The sequence below is a fragment of the Macrobrachium nipponense genome, chromosome 33 (genome assembly GCF_015104395.2).
Source record: "Macrobrachium nipponense isolate FS-2020 chromosome 33, ASM1510439v2, whole genome shotgun sequence".
Classification (NCBI taxonomy): domain Eukaryota; kingdom Metazoa; phylum Arthropoda; class Malacostraca; order Decapoda; family Palaemonidae; genus Macrobrachium; species Macrobrachium nipponense.
In genome coordinates, this window is record NC_087219.1 from 3,672,393 (window position 1) to 3,693,113 (window position 20,721).

A 20,721-nucleotide genomic window follows, 5' to 3' on the forward strand; every position below is an offset into this window, starting at 1 on the left:
ATGGAAATGTAAAAAAAAAATTAAATAAAATTAGGTAAGCACTGTGATATGTCTATTTGCTTCTTACCTACCAAATTTATGACTGAAAAAAAGTCTAGATGCTATAGATTATCGATTACATAATGGCTAAGGCATTTTGCTGTGCACGTGTACAAAGTTATGCTTAAGTGAAAGAATATCATTCATTATACTTAAGAAAAAAAAAATATCCTTCCAAATTCATAACTGTAACTCCTCCTTCGCTCATTATTGGCTAGTGCCTTTGTCCATTCAACTCCCGCATGGGGTTGAAACTTTGGTGAATTTTGTATTGAAGTGTCATTAAAGGATTGGAACCCTTTTAACGGAGTCTCCTACATTGCCGTTTACTAGACAGCACTCTCAGAGAGAGAGAGAGAGAGAGAGAGAGAGAGAGAGAGAGAGAGAGAGAGAGAGAGAGAGAGGGAGGTGTGGCAAGGGGTGGGTGGGTGCCTGGGAAAAAGGGAAGGGCTGCTTTGCATGTATGTCTACGAACGCTTTAATATATAACAAAATCTCTCTCTCTCTCTCTCTCTCTCTCTCTCTCTCTCTCTCTCTCTCTCTCTCTCTCTCTGATTTAGGCCTATAGTATCTTATCATCGTTCATAAACTAGTTTGTTTAAAATTCCTTTACCATCACAATATGTTTATATACAATTCTATGAGATGTCATCAAAGTCGTTTGTCGGGCACCACAGATTGTGTGATTACTTAATGCTTTAGTTAATTGTAGACTTTTTGTAGACCTTAAGGATTCCTTTGACAAGGCAAATAAGGAAGTCATTTTAGAAAGTGTCTAGTAAAGGCATAAAAGGCAAGTTATCAGTATGGATTTCAGATTATTTTTCAAACAAAGGCCAGTATCTGGTTTCAGGGTCATCATCTGAAGAGAGGATTTGAATTGGGTACCCCACAAGGGGTGTTCTCAGCCCTCTGCTATTCAATATTCTTATGGACAGGATAGCTTCTTATAAATTTTATGGAGAACCACAAGTTATAGTATATGCAGATGACATAACGATTCAATGTAGAAATGAGGATCATGTGTTGTTAGTAATTGGCCAACTACTGTGTGTCTTTCATTAGGTCTGCCTGTTAATGGAAAACAGAAAAAACTATCAGTCACGAACCTTAAGTGGAATAAAAATTTAAAAAGTTAAGTTATAAGTACTTAGGAATGCATGCCAGTTTCAGTACTGAAGTTAGGGATCAAAATCAATTGTCAAAAATATATGCACAGCCAGGTTAAAATTTTATAAAAATTTGCCGCATTAATGAAAACGTGTTGGTGTGCTAGTTTTAGTTATAAGATCTGTATATCCAAGCACAGTGAGAAGTATAATAGACCATTCAGCTCCAATCCTTACCTCACACTCGGGCCTTTGGAGCTCATTCCAAATGAAGCGGTGAGAGTTGCAGCACTTCGTTGCCACAAGACAAGAATCAAGATCTTGAGAAAGGAGCTCAACCTCCCAAGCATCACTAACAGTGTAATGGACATAACACCCATTTCTACTTTGAGGATTAGTAAGTGTGGTGATATTCACCTAAAGAATGCTGATGATATATACACTATTGGGTTTAGTGGCAACTTCAAAAGATATGCATATGCAAAACAGCTTTGTCAAAGATTGTGTGAATATGAAGTCGAGGGATTTTGTGTTCCTTTGCCAAAAGTACTGTGTTTGAGGCCCTGGATTATGGGAAATATAGCTGTAAGGATAGACTCGAGCAAGAAAAAGAAAGTAAACTGTAATCCGTCATGAATCACAGCAAATGTTTATCCAGAAAATATCAGAGCATCCAGTGGAAAAGGTCATCCATACGTATTGTGATTGTTCCGTTGCTGAAAATCGAACAGTGTGTGGCATCGTTAGAAGGGAATTTTTTGAGTATGGGACTAGTGCGTAAGTAAAAATATCTAAGCGAGCAGACAGTAGACGTTCTAGCACTGCTGCTGAATTGTATGCCATATATGTGGGCCTCCAGCATGCTTCTATGAAGAAAAAACTTTGGATTTGTAGATAGCCAAAGTGCTTTGCTTGCTCTGCACTCTGGGTCACCTGCTGATGATGATTTGATTAAGAAATGTAAGAATTTTATACATGACATAAGATGAAATGAGTGTGATGTGAGCTTTATGTGGATATAATCTCACTGAGGTAGTCCTTACCTATATGATTGAAATAGCTCATGATTTAGATAAAGGATGTGAAATGGATGTTGCAGAATATAATTTATTCAGAGTATCAAAAGAATAAAATTCTGAAATGGAAAAAATTCGACATCAATTGGATGTGGATGTTGCACTGGAAATTTTGGATAATGGTGGCAGTAATAGCCTCCAACAATATGATCAGGTCATGAATGGTACAAATTTTGTTCAAGGTAAAGCTTCAGCCAAGCATGACAGATTTGTAATGAAACTTTATTTAGGATACAGCTATTATTGGCAGTGTTTTGAAGAAAGATGTTATTCCTTGTAAACTGCGCGGTATTCCAAAGTCCCATACTCTTCTTCATAACATAATGTAGTGTAGTGTAGTAGTTTAGATGAATATCGAAATAACAATATAACTAATGTTGCAGATATGATATGTTATCTAATAACGACAATTACGAAAATTTTGTAAAAAATATATAAAAAATCAATAAATATGACTTTAGGATGTAATGAATCAGCTGTGCCATTTACTGTTAAAAATGCTTTTGTTAGAGAAGTTTCAGAGTGGGCCTGTTAGCATACTAACAAAGCGCTAATTTTGATATATCATATACTATATCAATACACTGTTTGAATTTGCATTCGTCGGAAATGTGTACTGGTATCATATTAATCAGGCAAATCAGGATCAACAAAATTTATAATACCTGCTTTATTATAATTCATTTTATTTATATAACCATTACTCTCGATATCTTATACCTAAGTTTTAATGCTATACATTTTCATACATACCGTGCACAAGCGTAGGCAGTTTTTTTTTTTTCCTGAAATTTCGTGTTTATACCTTTAAGTCAAGGTAAAGGATTATCCTTCACTCCAGAGCACTTAACAACCACACCTCCTAAGGTGTCGATTAGGCCTATTGGCAAAATTTTGATTTATGGCCACACACAAACTTGCTGGATTTAGGCATTCCCGTTGCGCATTTTCCCGCGCTACAGAATTCGAACTTTCTAATCCCAACATGTCACCAGTTTGTTCTGGAAACTACTGGAATAACGAAACCGGAATTCTTAAATGAAATAGAATGTGTACCGGGTGATGGCTCCGGAGGATATACGTAGATGTTAGGTTTGTTACCCGAGTTTTTTTACATGTTGATAAATTTCAGTTAGCACTAGCCTAATAATAAGATGAAAATGGTACTCCATTAAAATCTATGGCATTTCCTCTGATATAAACTCGAAATGACCTTTAGTTAAAAGCTCACGTTTTAAACACTACACTGCAGCGACGTATCCGGTTCCTTACCGCCACGGTAAACTGTAAGCGTTAGACTGAAGAATTAAAGTCTGTACTCAGTTCATGACTTCTTCTCCCATATGAACTTCAAACAACCGTTTAAACTCTATATACTACTGTGACAATAGGTGGCAGTTATAACAACCGTTTGTTCTTTATTTGTTCCACGGAATATTCATAATGTTATTCTCAAAGTCTGGAAAATATTCACATGAGAGCTATAATCTCTTATTTTGTATTTTCTATTTATATATCCATTTGAATATTGTAATTATTTATTTATTGCGTTGACAAATTTGGTATTCATCCATCTATCAGTTAAATATTTTTTTGCATTTTTCGACTTAATTTTTTGCATAGATCTGACAACATGCAGGCACATAGATATGGCTTGTGATAAAGGAATATCAAATCTATAATAAGCAGAAAAGTCAAATGCTCTACACATTGTCCAACTCTCATTTGTATTTCAATGTCTTATTTTCATTTAATTTTTGGTCAGGCAACATAAGTAAAAATCCATATTCATTTGTGTAACATATATATTATATATTTCTACAACATACATAATTAAATCTGTATATATCTAGCGAGATATTTTTACATATAATATCAAATAAATATTAAATGAAGTAATTATGATAATGGTCTTTGAAAATCACAATTACATCAGAACGCCAGCCGGCGTCTGGTCGGCCTTCGAAGAGACGGTTTTTCTGGAGGTGCCGTTTCTTCTTCCTGTTCCTCCTCCTCCTTCGGCGGGGAGAAGGTTGGCGACGGAGGCGGAGGCAGAGCAGCCAGGAAGTCGACAAGGCTGAAGGCTCCTCGTCCCTTGTCAGTCCCTACATAATCGAGTCTCCCTCTTTTCTGCCGAAGACTCTCGCTTCCTCCTCGGCCAAAGTCTGCCTCGGCCTCTTCGCCCTTCTCTTCACGTCCTCCCTCCAGTTGGAGACCGCCGCCGACGGTTTGCGCGGGAGCTTTCACTCCTCCAACTGCTGCTGCTGGAAAATAACAACACCAACTATTAGGCGATGAAGGGAAAAGTAAACTGATAAAAAAAATAGGCAGATGAAACATATCTCGTGACTATGTTAGGCCTAAGAAATTGTTACTCCCTCCAAGATTGTTTGCAATAATATGGAGCACTTTGTTTCAATAAAGGCATCAGTAACCACTAAGAAACAAGAGGTCTATATAGTAGAATTAAATAATTCAATTAATGAATAAATTGCAATGAATTGCTAAGACCACCATGCACTGTAATATTTCTTACTATAGTACTAAGTCTTAAAAGAATCCGAAATTTACCTTGTTGTACGCACTCCATATTTCCAATTCGAACTCAGAGTAATCCAGCAGAAGGAGACGGGAGACCGTAGAAGGTGATACCAAGCGAGCACAGGTCTGACTGCATAAGAATTTCATCGGCCATTTTCTCTTCCTTTGGATGTCGTTTTCTTAATGGAAGCTCAATCCCAAAGGTCATTACTCTCAGTGAATTCTGAATCCCCTAATAAGGCGGTAGACCCAACTGGTATATTGACCGTGATAATCCTTTCGCAAAATCTAGGACGCTGAACGTGGCTTCTCCCTCTGAGCCTTAATTGCTCTGCGAACGGATTTATCTCTTATCAGAGAAAATATACAATACTTTACAATTTTAACGCACTTGGTCAAAATGAAACACATGGATTGTGGATACACTTTTCCTTGACCTTTTTGAAATCCACTTTGGTATTTCCTGGTTTTGCTTCTCTTCTCAGCAACGGAGTTTAGAGCTAATTTATTAGAAACTTTATCGTCATCAATGAAGATATTTGAGCATAAATTAAATTAAATTTGAATGTTAATTATCACTCTTCAACCTTTAAGTGTAAATTCATAATTTTGGACTGTGGTTTTCACATGATTCACATAGCTTTCAATAATTATTAGGCTCGTTTGTCTTTTTTTAATATCTAAAGTTTTTTCGTTTTTTGGTTTTTCTTGCGTCTTACGAATGGAACTATAAACATGTAATGGACGTGTGCGTATAAATGTATTAGAGCTGATTGCCACTATGCGGCGTCACAGGAAAGGCTGGAGATGATGCTGAAGGAAGCTATTACAGCATCGTCTTGCAGACGACTTTTTCAACTGTGTCATCCTCAATTTTCCACCGATTTTAATAAATATCGGCTCTTTAGGAAGCTCTTCAAAATCCCTTATAAATGCCTATAATTAAGCATGTAGAAAATACGTCGCTGCAGTGTTTTAGGTAAAGATATCCAGATATGCATTTGACCTGGGTTCGCTTTTTTACTCTACTGTTCTAAATTTTTAAATATAAATTTTGATAAATTTATCATCAGTTAAAAGCTCTTGAAAAGCACTTTCCATTGAACCCAATGAAGCACGTATATGTCTCATACAATAGAAATAATCATGCATTGTAGCCATGTGCTGAGACCGAGTGATTTCATGTCTTGCCATCGGGATGTGTAATAAATTTTATCACTAAAGCCTGTTGAACTCCTTATATATAATATCCTTCTAAGTATCAAAGTCTTCATACTCTACTTTGCATTTTATGCACCACGTAGGTCTTATCACCTTGGGATTAACCCTATCACCTGGCACAATGGATTTAAATTGTAATTATGTTGACTTATATCAGTCATTATTACAAAAAGAAACACACATGCTAATATAATTTATATTTACAGATCACTTATTATTTAATGTCTGTCTTATTTAATAATTGTAATCTTAAGTCAATTAAGTCTATTATACAGGCTGGCTTACCACTAGATTACAGAATTTGTAGGCAATTTTATGCTGCTAAATGTACAAAAGCTGAACTCGAACACTGGGTATTACTGCCCCGTTTAAGAGAACAAGTTTATTGCATTTCTGGCGAATGCTTCTACCCTGCAATGCCTGACTGTGGAGTATGGCTAAGCGGTGGTAGCGTCAATCAAAGTAAATGCCCACAATCAGGCGAATCACATCAAAGTAGTGATTTATCTACACCAAGGGATGTCTGATTCACTGGCGCCATAACAAAGCTCTCTCCACCCTTTGCAATGACAGCAGCTGCACAGGTCGGATTTCGCGCATGTCCATTCCATGTTTATAGTTCCATGATCTTCCTTCGTTCTGTCGAGGTTGTTTCACGATTGCACATTTGTCATTTTGAAGACTAATCTCTGCGCATTGGAAATGGTCTCTCTCTCTCTCTCTCTCTCTCTCTCTCTCTCTCTCTCTCTCTCTCTCTCAGATTTCTTATGTTTTCAAAGCTCCATCTTGGGTTATTTCCTTGGAGAAATGTTTATAGTTACAGACTTATTAGTTTATATTTTCCTTTGTTTGAGAGCTCATGCTTCCGTTCTGGGGTGATATCCAAAGTTCCTTGTGATGAGACCCAAAACTATAAGTTCTATAATTGTTTCTTCCTCACCATCGCCTTTCTTAATTTATATTTTCATTTCATATTCTATTCCTGATAATATTATCATGAAAACCATTAGTTATAATGAGATGTGTTATTTACATAATTTTTATTTTAATTTATTTATTTTTAAGAATCGAGAGTCGATATCCTTATTTGCTCAATGAAAGCAAACTTAACTGGTATCCTATCCGCACGAAAATTCATTCCTAATTAACCTATGAGGCCTTTGAATTCCCATCCAAACCGGTATCAAGTTCTAGCATGTCATTCCAAAATGAAATGAGCTCTCCGCGTGAGTTGATCTCTGCATATCTGCCAAATCTATAACATCAACAGAGAAGTAAAACAATTTTTCCCATTACAGACATCAAATACCATCTTTTTCGTTACGCAGAATTTTAAATCAATTACATATATTCACGACTGAAAAAGTCTTAGTTTTAAGGGTATTTATATATTTATTTATTAATCTCTTTATTTATTTTCAATAAAAAAAACTGAATCAGATCTTCTATCAACATGGCATTTCATTCAATCAGCTCTCTTGCGTTTAACGTCATTGGTAAGCATCTACAAATTGATTCCAAGGGGTACTTTTCTTCTTTACTGTACACCGTCTAGCAGTCATTATGACTGCCATTTGCAAAATCCGTTCCATGGTGATGTACTTCGGGACTTTGCAAATCATCCGCTTCGACATCTTTGGAACTGGGTCCAACACGAGGGATCCTTCTTCAAGAGCTCTGCCAGACTGTGATCTTTAACGGAAATTATAAATTCCCCTCTCAGGTTCGGTCTGGCTTGCAGTTTCGCTTCTGGGTATTTCTTTTCGAGTGCCAACACAGCAGCGTAGGACGTTTGCTCTTGCAAAGTCACTGCTCTGAATTTTGAAGTGCTGGAAAGTCGATGTTGCTGGTCATAATAGGTGCTGTAAATGTCGAGGTGTTTGAAAAGTTGATAACGCTCATAAAGGGTTTTTTCCGCTTCTTATGAACTTCTGGAAGCCCTGTTCGTCGAGGGAGGGCATGTCCACCAGCTGGGGGCCAGGAGACGTCGGTCGCTCCTATGCCATCGTCGAGAAATAATCCATGGACAGCCTCAGTAGACTGCCGACAAAGTAAACCGTAAGAGAGTCTTCTATAATAACTGAAAATTAATACGCAAGACGACTGTGACTGACCCGATCTTCTCATTCTTCTCTGGGTGCGTCAGGTGAGAGAGCTCTGCCTAGTCCTGTTATTAGACCTAGACCTAGACCTATACAGTGCGTCACAATGGACAGCTGCAGCCTAGTTAATGAAGGTGAATTAGTGAGAATCTGTTAAGAAGGACTAATGCTTTTTTTGTTTTAACTATTGTTAATGGATAATTTGCAGTTAAGTTTAGAAGTTAATTAATACAGTTTTGTCAGGATGTTCCCGAGGCATAACAACTCAGACACTTACAGAGAGAATCTGCAGTACAAATGGTATTATTTTTTCAAAATGTGTCTATATGTGATTTATTATCAGTTTCATGAATCACCACATAATGTGGTCATGGAATGATGAATGTGACGCTCATAGGAATAAGGCTGAGCGATGTAATTGTTCTTTTCATTACAATTACAAAATGTATAACATTCTTTTAGAATGTTTCACCTGTGACGTCATAAGAAATGACTATTATTTTTCGTGGTATCAGTCATGTTTAATGAAATTTGTTGTATTAGGATGAACATGCTTCAAAAAAAGGTTATGTGACCAATATTTGTTTAAAAACATACCTTTAGATGAATGTTTATAAAGATTACCTGAATTAAATGAATCCTCACTCAGATTAGGATTAGGTTTTAACTTTTCATTTGTAAGCCCTCAACATAATCGTAATTTTACAGCCTCATATATTTTATGGTAATTATGAAACACTCTTTCGTCCTCAAGGATTTTATTTAAGAATACATTTGAAGTTTGTTTATATAAACGTAATATTATAGACTTAGTATATTTTAGAGGAACTAGTGAAACTTGCTGTCAATTATTTTTTATATTGATCTCACATAAATTATGAGAGAGAGAAAGAGAATTCCTTGATTAGTTTTATATAGGCTGGCGCTTGTATATATCTGTAGTACTTCGCCTCTCTCTCTCTCTCTCTCTCTCTCTCTCTCTCTCTCTCTCTCTCTCTCTCTCTCTCTCTCTCTCTCTCTCTCGTGTGCTGCCCTGTCAAAAACTGTTTGTTGCAACCGACTCAGTGGGCCTATACCAATACATTTTTGTACATGTGCACAACAAAATAACTTGCGTGTTATGTAATTGATAACCTATATCATCTGGAGATTCTTTCAGTCATATATATGATGGATAAGAATCAAATAGACCTATATCAATCGTTTAAGTGACTCGACAGTGAAACAAGATATTGAACTACAATAATAAATCAAATTGGAAAAACAATTCGAAGAAATATACAGTTTACACTGCAAGTTAAAGAATTATTGCAAATTATAATTATATATTTACATGCTCGTAACCTTATAGACACATTTTAGGGGAATTATGAAGAATTCCTTCGTCCTCAGTTTTATTTAGATATTGTCATATTACCATAATCTTATAGATTTCCATTACAGTTGTTATAGAAACTTGCTTTGTCAGTTTTATTCAACATTATTGTAATTATATATATTTATATTATGCTGAGTTAGGCCTACATTACACCAGAAAGAAGGAAAGTCGAGGAAACCTCCAACGCGTCGGGAACCCAGCATCCCAGCTCTTAAAAAACAAATTATAGTACTAGGTATCTTTCTTACTCCCCAATTACTCCAGACTATCACTACAACAGACTCCCGGCTCTCGTTCACTCCCTTTTTACTCCAACCTGCTGCCCTGAAGGAGACAAAGTCTGGAGGGAGGAACTGCAACGGGTCAGGAGGCGTCTTTTACAATCAAATATGGAGTTTCTGTCAAGGTTGTATTGTTTCGAAGCTCTGAGCAATTTTGTTGTGGATGCTGCTGACCGTTGGAGGAAAGGTTTAAAACAAATAGAATAGAACAAAAATGCTACAACATACAGTTTATAATTAGGGGAAAAGTAAACAAGATTAAATAGGAGAGAGAAAAATTTACTGTGCCTGTAACGTCCAGTAGGTCTAGTTCCTCCCACGGAGCAATTCAAATTTGTACGGAGGAGCAGTTGCCAGACTCCCAGGTTTTAAGGAAGAAATTATCATACGGTTAGGATACCTGCTATAAATGTAGCTCTGCCCCCTTTCCTCGGAATTTATGTTGTGCATTAATTAATTGATTGTGGGTTACCTGGCGTGACAAGTACTAGGGTCACTGACGCCGAATTATGTGTATTAAGAATAGGACTCCTAAAGCATTAAAATAAAAAAAAATAAAAAAAACATTGAAATATACCTCATATAACAGAAAATTGTTTTAAGGAACACATATTGAATGATCTTTTCCATACGTGTGTATTGTATGCTGCCAGTCATTGCCGATTAGTAACTTGGAATATCTTAGAAAAAAGATAGTCACAAATTATTCTATATTCACATATATCCGGCAACATACCATGATTTATTGTAAATAAAATAGTCACTATATCTTTAATGTGCTTTGAAACAGACATTTCTAGATTTTACTAATCAAGTTCTGGAAAAAAAAAAAGTTTTCAATTTGATTCTCCATCATGAAAAGTGGTATTTTTTTTTTATCTTTTATAAGAAAAATATTACACTTCATTTACCTAATAAGTAAGATAACACCAAAATATTACAAAATAATATACCTGCAATATTCAAAAATTATTATTGATTACAAAAAGAAAAAAATTAGAATCCAAACCAATATCCTTTTTACTGAAAAGTAGCATTCGATGATTTCAGTGTTACAATAGCACAAAGTGACGACAATTAGTGTTACATTGAATATTATGTTTAGTCTGTCGTGTCACAATCACATTGTCCAGAACTGCAGTTGTAACAAGTGAATAAGTAAGTTTAAAGTTCGTAACAAGCATCTGTCGGTGGTCAGTCTTAATGGGTCGTTAAGTGTGTATCAGGAATCCGGGATCTTGAGGCGACTTCGACGTTAGGTTGAGCGGTCGGGGTCATTACTCAGTGAGTATCCAAGGAAATCTATCCTCCTGGGGAGGTCCCATGCTGAGTGACCTTGGGAACATTGGATTAACTGTGTGGTCCTGACTCCTGTAGTGTCCCCTTGAGGTATTTGCTTTACCTTTTGACCTGAGAGGACCCGGCAAGGTCCCGGTACCAGTTTCGACTGTGAGCATTCAGTGTACTTTATTCCAGTAAGTTTTTTTATATTTGTACTGCATTTTTGGTAATGGTAATATTTTTTAAAAGTGAATGTTGTATTAGGTGCAGTTACTTTAATACTAATTATGTTCACGATACAAATATGGTGTTTAGGACAACGGTAATTGACAAATTAATTCGGGCATTGTCAATTTATTTTATTTATTTTTAGCTGATAGGTAAGATGGGGGAAAGAAAAGTGAGGGCAGTTAGTTAGCTAACTATGGTAGGGAATAATGTAGAAAGTTAAGTATTAATAAGAGTAATGTAAAGTGTGGTTTATCCACAATTTTATTTGGGTAAGGGCACAATTTTTTTAACTATGGCCTTAATATAACCTCTTACATTATATTAACATGGTGAATTGTACAGATTTTAACGTTAATGTTAACATAATTATTTTGCAATATATTTACGTAGTAAGTTCTACATATTACTTTTCCACAAGACATTTTTTAAAAGTATAATGGTTGAGGTTCATCGCGATGAATATAATTCTGAAGATTCTCTTCTCCACCTTCTGTGGTCTTTGTTGTTTGAGTAGTTTCTCTCTTCTGCTTCAGATTCTTCTGTCAATTCACTATTGCACTGAACTAGTTTACTCCATATACTGGTTGCCAGTATGTAGAATCTGATTAATTGCTTCTACTTTGAATTTGTTGTGTATTTTATCTACATTCGGATCATCATATTCTTGATTGTTTTTCATTACAGACCTTGATTTTTTTAATGCACTTATATTAGAGGTCGATGCTAAACACGTGGGTATTGGTGGATATTCCATTATAGGTCTGATTAGACTTTTGTAGAAATGGATATTTATATTTTTGTTCATATTCCTAAAACATTTTAGCTTTGTATTCTGTGTTCTTGCTATTCTCAGCCTTTCTGCGAAATGTCTTTATATTCATCTTTGTCCGAATTGCATTCCTATAGTAGCTATTCTTGCACTTGTAGTCAAATTAAGTGGTTGTTGGTCTACTCTTATTTGTGCAGGCTTGTGTGCAGATAGTGATACCAGTTGGAATTTGGATTTATTTCTGTTTTCCACTTTATTCAACTTATCTTTCAATTTGGCCCATTGTTTTTTTTGTGCTACTTGTCTTCAAAGTTAGGTCCCTTCTTCGTGTACGTTTTTCTGGATGTATAACTTTTTGAGTTATATCATCTGCAAAGCAGAAATCAGTTCAGTACTCTGATGGTGGAGTCACATCTGATGTATATATAATAATATGGATTATGTTGGACTGAGTACAGATCCTTGTGGGACTCCTCTTAGTTACGGGAATGGATTCCTTATGTAGTTTTGTGACTTCATTGCTGCTGTTCGATCTTTGATGAAGTTTCAGTTTTTTCTCAAATGCCTAGAAGGTTGAAATGTAACATTTTGTATTGAATTCCTTGTATCCATACTTTGTCAAATGCCTTAGTTATATCTCTGCATACTAGGTTGCATAGGTACTTTCTTCTTTGTGATGATAGTGCTATTCTCTCATTTATTGTTATTATTGCAATCGGGGTTCCTCTTCATTTTCTAAATCAGGTCCTAAGTGAATACATCTTTTATTTATCAATCTATTTCTTGACCTGTGTAATTAGATGCCCTTATCCAAATAGTTGGTGTCTGGCATTTAGATCCGCAATGAGATAGGTTGGTTCTCTCCTGCTCATTAACTTCATGACCTTTCGGAAGTAGGAAATAATGTCTCCTTGGCGGCTGTTAACCTGTCACGATCACTATCGGTCCTTTGTTAGTTTGAATCTGGACTGCTATAACGTCGTCTTGGAAATAATCTAATATTTTATGTCTAATGTTATTTTTGTTTGCTATTGCTATTCCTGCAAAGGGTACAGCAGCGAAGTCTTGCATATATATGTATTACATCCAAACACATATTTTAGTTTGTAGTGTTCATTGATTAATATTATGCCAGGGTCTTCTTCTAATATACATATATATGTGTATGTGTGTATGTGTGTATGTATATAATATATAATTCAAATTTGTTTTCCAGGATTTCTCGTTGTTTGAATTATTTAACTTCTCGCTAATTGAGTCCATTTGAATTACAATGGTAAATAGTTATTATCATTTTTCCGTTTCCTGGTGTTCGTCGGCTACTGGCGTAGTGTGTTTTGACGCTGAAGTTTATAATCCCTCTGGATTTTGCAAAATGGGAGAACTGGAGAAATCCGAGAAGCTTAATTGTGAGGCTTGTGTTTTTAATTTAATTCAGGCTTTGCAAATTTAACTTTATAGTGAAATTCAGCCAATAATCATATGAAATGTTCAATTTACAGGTGGCCACTGTTGGGATGGCGAACACGACGCTTCGAGCTGCTGGGTAAGAGCAAGGTACCCTGGGTAAGAGTTGTCAGAGATGGGTGTGTGGGCGCCAGGTCACACTACTCACAACATAGTGACATTGGATCACGATTTCGGGGCATGTGCCATGACGGTGTGAACAGAATCATCACCTGCAAACCCTTACTGGAGATATATTGTGCCCAAACCTATACTCTTAAATTGTTAAAGATTTTACTTGTGCTAGCACTTGCTAACAAAGGTCATTTTTTTTAGTAGTTTAGTTGGCTAAAGCAGCAGCATAATTCAATGCAATTGCCATAGTCTTTCATTGAACTTAAAATACGGATTCTCACAGTGAATCTATAGATTTCATAACTTTCTATAAAAAAGAAATAGTTTGGGACAAATTCAACAATTATTACTGTATAGACTTTATGAATCAAAACTGTTGGTCTTGATATATGAAATAGAATAAAATCCCTGGCTCAGTTTGAAATGCTACGCTCAAATAGTTGAAAACTCAAAAAAATATGTATACATATTTGTAGAATTACATAGCTTGAAATCTTGGACAACCTAAAAAAAAAAAAAAAATCTCGCAATCATACTTTAAAAACCGAAGACTTTCATCCCTTAAAATCCTAAATACTCTTATTCCTTTAAGTATCATTACGTTCTGAATTATAAGTTTCGTTATAATTTGATGAAACTGCTTTCCAGAATTTATTATTGCACTATTGGTAGAAGCCTTTAGTAACTTGCGTCTAATTCAGATTTTAGACTTAGCACTCCCTCGGAGTCACTTCTTTCAGTCTTAAAAAAGATTAGCTATTTCATGAACGTGTCTGATTTTTTCAGTTTGATTTTAGATATTTTCCTTCGAATGAGTCATTCCGTTGTAAGTCAGTTGCATGATCATTAGCCTTATCTATTTCTTGAGGCTTCGGTTATTTTTTCTTCCTTTCTTGGATGTTGGAAGCGGGGTTAAGGCGGCATTGTACATATGTCTAAGAACGCTTTAGTATATAATTCTCTCTCTCTCTCTCTCTCTCCCTCTCTCTGATTTAGGCCTATGATCATCGTTCATAAACTAGTTTAAAATCCCTTTAAAGTCACAATAAGTTCATATACAATTCTATGAGATGTCATCAAAGTCGTTTGTCGGGCACCACAGATTGTGTGATTAAATGTCTAAGTAATGCTCAAGTTAATTGCAGACTTTTTGTAGACCTTAAGGATTCCTTTGACAAGGCAAATAAGGAAGTCATTTTAGAAAGTCTGTTGAGTAAAGGCATAAAAGGCAAGTTATTAATGTGGATTTCAGATTATTTTTCAAACAAGGACCAGTGTCTGGTATTACCTGTAGGTACAGCACATTTTTTAACAGTATGCCTATACACACACACACACACACATACAGTTGCGCGTGTGCTAATACCTATTGGTTTCAGACTCAAGTTAACACTTACAGTATAGTTGAGAGGAGAGAGAGAGAGAGTTCATCCTAGATGGCCTTGGTTCATCTCTCTAATCTCTCGAGGAATGTCAAGATTTGTTCCCTGCTCTTTGTAAATTCAGTCCATGCGACTGACAGCAACAAAATTCATTTTTTTTAAATTTTTTTTGTCTTCCAGATATGAATTACCCGTACTGCACATTTTTTAACAAGCATGAACACACTGCCTGCATATGTACTAATGCCCACTGGTTAAATATACTCTCTCTCTCTCTCTCTCTCTCTCTCTCTCTCTCTCTCTCTCTCTCTCTCTCAGGAAAGAACAGACAGCGTAAATATTTAGGACTCCAAGGCTTGGCATACGTCAATTATTTTATTATCTTGGGATTTTTGGTTAATCTTGGGATTTTCCATGGTCAGCTCTTGGGATTAGTAAGAAAAATGCGATTATTTGAGTAGCAGTAGCAGCAGCTGCAGCACACACCCAAATGAATCGGGTAAGCCTAGCACGCCAAACAATAGTATTTACAAAATGAGCTGAGCTCTCTGGCTAGGCTGTTTTGGTCCTCCCACGTGTTTGATCGCATATCTGCCAAATTTATAACAACAACAGAGATAAAACCATTTCTCCCATTACAGATATCAAATAATATCTTTTCCGTTACACAGAATTCTAAATAAATGACGTAGGTTCACGATTGATAGTTTTTTTTATGCAATAACAAGAAACTGAGTCAGATTTTCTATCAACATGGCATCTCATTTTGGTGCTGTTGCGAATATTTCAACCAGTTCCACGTGCGTTTAAATCCATACTGACTGTACAGTCTGGAGGCAGTTCTCCCTTCTACACATATCTTGATTTCTTAATATCGTAGGTATAGAATAAATTGGTGAGCAAGGAAATATGAAATAAAGCATAACAGAGTAAGTTTGACGAGTGAGAAAATAAACAATCGTATACAGACAGATTCTCTCTCTCTCTCTCTCTCTCTCTCCTCTCTCTCTCTCTCTCTCGTCTCTCTCTCTCTTCTTCTCTCTTCTCTCTCTGACAAAATAATAGATAGGAAACAATGACTGAATATTGCTTGAATGCGATATACAAAATAAATCTTATACAAAATAAATAGGTATGGAAAATGCGAAATGCGGGCCTAGGTTGTCCCATAAAAAAAGATCTCGCTCGGACAGCTGTAAGATTTAGGGGAGAGAGAGAGAGCATGGCCGAATAGGAAGGAGATTAAAGTACCTGGGAATGAAAACCCCTTATAATCTTATAATTATAGCCTCGGGGTTTGTCTCGAGGACATTCAAAGGTCTGTCACACACGGGCAGTTGTTGTTTTTGCAAAATTAGCATAAGGGCAGATCTTTACAAGCCACGCCAGAGAGCTCGCCACGGTGACAAGACTATACCTTCCATATGAATTGACGATGTCCTATACGAAGATGCAGGAGATGAAGATGAAATGATCAAAGATCTGGAAGATGATGAATATGATGACTGCCTTGATGGCGAAGAATTCAGAGCAGTATTTGATGATACGGACACGGAGAGCGACTTTGGAGGATTTTAGTTTATTAATTTTATGCATTTTTTTTTATTAATAAATTTTCACTTACCTGTGTATCCTAAAATAAAAATAATAGTTCAAGTAACAAATGTTTCTTTTACGAGTAAAACAAAAAGTAAAAAATCCTTCGGTATTGTGCCTTAATCAACTGATTTGGAAATTATAGATGGTTAGTATAGAACGTTAAACATGTATAAACCAAAATAATACAAATGGCGCACGATCGCTCTTTTGTATTTTAAAATACAGTGGTAATATGAGAATGCATACAATATTATTGGATATAGTGAAGTACAAGTAAAGCATAACTTTTTAAAAGATCTACTGTTTTCTTCCGCTAGTAACTATCGCAATCTGCCGATTTGCGAAAGCATAGACGGTTCGCTAATTTTATACCGCGTGTATGATGCAACCCCTTTAAAATTAGCTTCAAATTAGGTTTCAAAAGTCGCCTAATATGAGAGTATATACGGTATATGTAGACACAACGATTCAGTGTAGAAATGAGGATCATGTGTCGGAAGTGATTGGTCAACTACAGTCTGTCTTTCATTAGGTCTGCCCGTTAATTGAAAAAAAACCAGTCACGAACCATAGAAGGAATAAAACTTTAAATAGTTACTATACTCTTGTTTTTTTTTTTTTTTTTTTTTCATCTGTCCATCCGCCTGTGGTGTTTTTGTATGGTAACACTGCGTCCCGGGCTTTAGATAGTTATGCTATGTGTAAGTTTTAGGTAAATAAAAGGATATCTGGGTGTACATTCGCAACTGAAAGTGTTTTAATAATGTACTGTACACGAATTACACCGTTAATATTCGAAATAGGATATTATTATAATCGTTGAATGTAAGCTGAATGTAACTATCTAAAGCCCGGGACGCAGTGTTACCATACAAAAACGCCACAGTTGGATGGACAGATGGAAAAAAACAGAGTATAGTTATCAGTACTTGGGAAAGCATGTCGGTTTCAATACCCAAATTACGGATCAAATCCATTATGTCAAAAATATATGTACAGCCAGGTTGAAACCTTCAAGCGTTGTCAAATTATGGAAAATGTGTTAGTGTGCCAGTTATAAGATCTGTATATCTAAGCACAGTGAGAGAAGTATAATAGACTATTCAGCTCCTATCCTGGCCTCATTCTCGGCCTTTGGAGCTCATTCCAAATGAAACTATGAGAGTTGCAGTACTTTGTTGCCCAAAGACGACAAGAATTGAGATCTTGAGAAAGGAGCTTAACTAACCTCCCAACCACCACTAACAGAGTAATGGACCCGACACCCATTTCTACTTTCGTGGGTTTTAGTGGCAACTTCAAGAGAAATGCATATGCAAAACAGCTTTGTCAAAGATTGTGTAAATATGAAGTTGAGGGATTTTGTGTTCCTTTGCCAAAAGTACTGTGTTTGAGGGCCTGGATTTTGGGAAATATAGCTCTAAGGATAGACTCGCGTTAGGAAAAGAAAGCAAATTGTAATCCTCATGAATCACAGCAAATGTTTATCCAAAAAATATCAGATGATTCAAGGGAAAATGTCATCCATATGCATTGTGATTGTTCTGTTGCTGAAAATCGAACTGGGTGAGGCATCGTTAGAAGAGAGTTTTTGAGCATGGGACTAGTGTGGAAGAAAAAAATATCTAAGCGAGCAGACAGCAGATGTTCTAGCACTGCTGCTGAATTGTATGCCATATAATATATGGCATACATATATTATACATATATGTCTTTGGATTTGTAGATAACCAAAGTGCTTTGCTTGCACCGAAATCTAGGTCACTCACTGACGATGATTTGATTATGAAATTAAATCAATTTATTCATGACATAAGATCAAATGGGTGTGATGTGAGCTTTATGTGGATACCTCCCCCGCCCCCCCCGCCCCCCCCCCCCCCCCCCGCCCCCCCCCCCCCTCGCTCTCTCTCTCTCTTCTCTCTCTCTCTCTCTCTGTAGTCAGGGTTTGAGGAGCTCCTCTTTAATAGGATATTTTTCGTGGTTATAATGGTGGCAGGCATGGAATGGTGCTTGATTCTTGAATTTGAATGTGCAGTGACAGTGATAGTGGTATAGAGTTTACTTGCACATAATGTTGAACATAGTTAATATAGCACTTCAAAACTGTTAAATCTGAGTAAGAGACCCCTGCACAAATTTTTCCTTTGCCGCGCAAGATTCTAAAAAGGTGATGTTTCACGTCTCTCGAATATTGAACATCGTTTCTTGATATCTTAAAATACTGTAGCTATTATAGTATTCATCTACAAATAAATACAATAAATAAATAAATTCAAATATGTATCCAGACATTGCTAATGAAGTAGGAGAAGAAATGAGGAGAGGAAGCAGACAGAGAGAGAGAGACAGAGAGGCAATCCTCTTTTATCGTCAATGAACAGTCCTTCACGGCAAACACTTGCCAGATATACAAAAAGCGAACTACAAAAGCATTGCAGTCAACTAGGACTAAGAGGTATTTGGACGAATGAAGATGCCTTAATTGATAAATTAATGGAGCATTATAAAAATATTGGCGAGAATCATTCATCGCCTGGGCAATCACCTAACGAATGCGTTATTTATTGTGGAACCCAAGATCTACTCGTCGAGGATATTACAGTGGAGGGAATTATCGACAATCTGGGAACTGTTATTGCTGAACTCAAAGAGAAAAATAAAGAAATAGAGGTCAAGGTCTGTGAGCTTGTACCATCAATGAAAAATAATTTACCTGAAAGAATAACCGAATATAATACTACAATGGAAGAATAATGTAATAAAAATGGAGTTACATCGATTAAAACACAAAAATTCTTCAAGCTACGAACTGGCGACCTAGATATTAACTGTTTCGATGCCCAAAAGGATAAATGTTATGATTTACTTAATAGAGTAGGTGCCATTAGATTGCTATATGCTATTTCCTCTATATGCTTAGATAACTTTGTTTGTTCCAACTGGAAAGCTGTCGAATCAAATTTATGTAGTTTTAACAATAATATTCTCAGACCTAATACTATGGAAGATGTAAGAGACCTAATACTATGGAAGATGTAAGAACGGAATTTTTGGTAAATCGAGTGAAAAGGGAAGAAATATAACAAGGGCCCAACAAAATAAAAACAAGTACTTTAGGAATGAGAACCTCTCTCGAGTAGGAAATGCCAATCCTCAAATTTGTTCTGGATATAATAATGATAGTAATGGCTCAGGCTATACTTGTAGAAATAACAAAATTGGCAACTATAGAAATCATCTTAATAATAGAGGTAATAGATACGGCTGCTATAACGGCGGCAAATTTAATCACCAACAATCGAACTGCAGATTTGATCATAAACTAAGATGTAACGTATGTTATGAATTTGGTCACAAAAGTAGATTATGTGAACAAAACCCCAACTACTATACTCTGGCTACAAAAGGTTGAGACTCGAGGGTGATTAAAAAGCACTGCTGACATATTTTCTGAAAGTCGTTCAAACTTTTAAGGAAAAGGGGCGACAATTTGGTAGATTTGGCAAAACTAAGGGTCACAGAAATACGAGAATTGTCTCGATTATCTGTCACCTCGGAGGTCAAAACATCATACTACTTGGGCAGGTCATGGGCCTTCCTATACATTTTTCGAGTTGCTCGATGCAAAATTTCAGTAAGGCTATGTATACACAAACATATGCATTATGTATATTTAAGTATATATATAAACCCCAATTAAATTTTGCATGTGTATGTGTGCACATATATATACCTTATATATATATATATATATATTATATATATATATATATATATATATATATATATATATATATATATTATATATATGTATCTATATATATATATATTTATATCTATATTATATAAATATATATATATATATATATATATATATATATATATATATTTATATATATATATACATACATATATACCTTTATTTATATATATATATATATATATATATAATAAAATATATATTATATATATACATATATATATGTTATATACATATGTATATATACATATATATATATATATATATATATATTATGCTTCAAAAAATCACAGTAGATGCACGTGACTCATAAATAAGCGAATACCACGGGAAATGATAGACAGGAATCCAAGCGCTTTCGTCTTTAT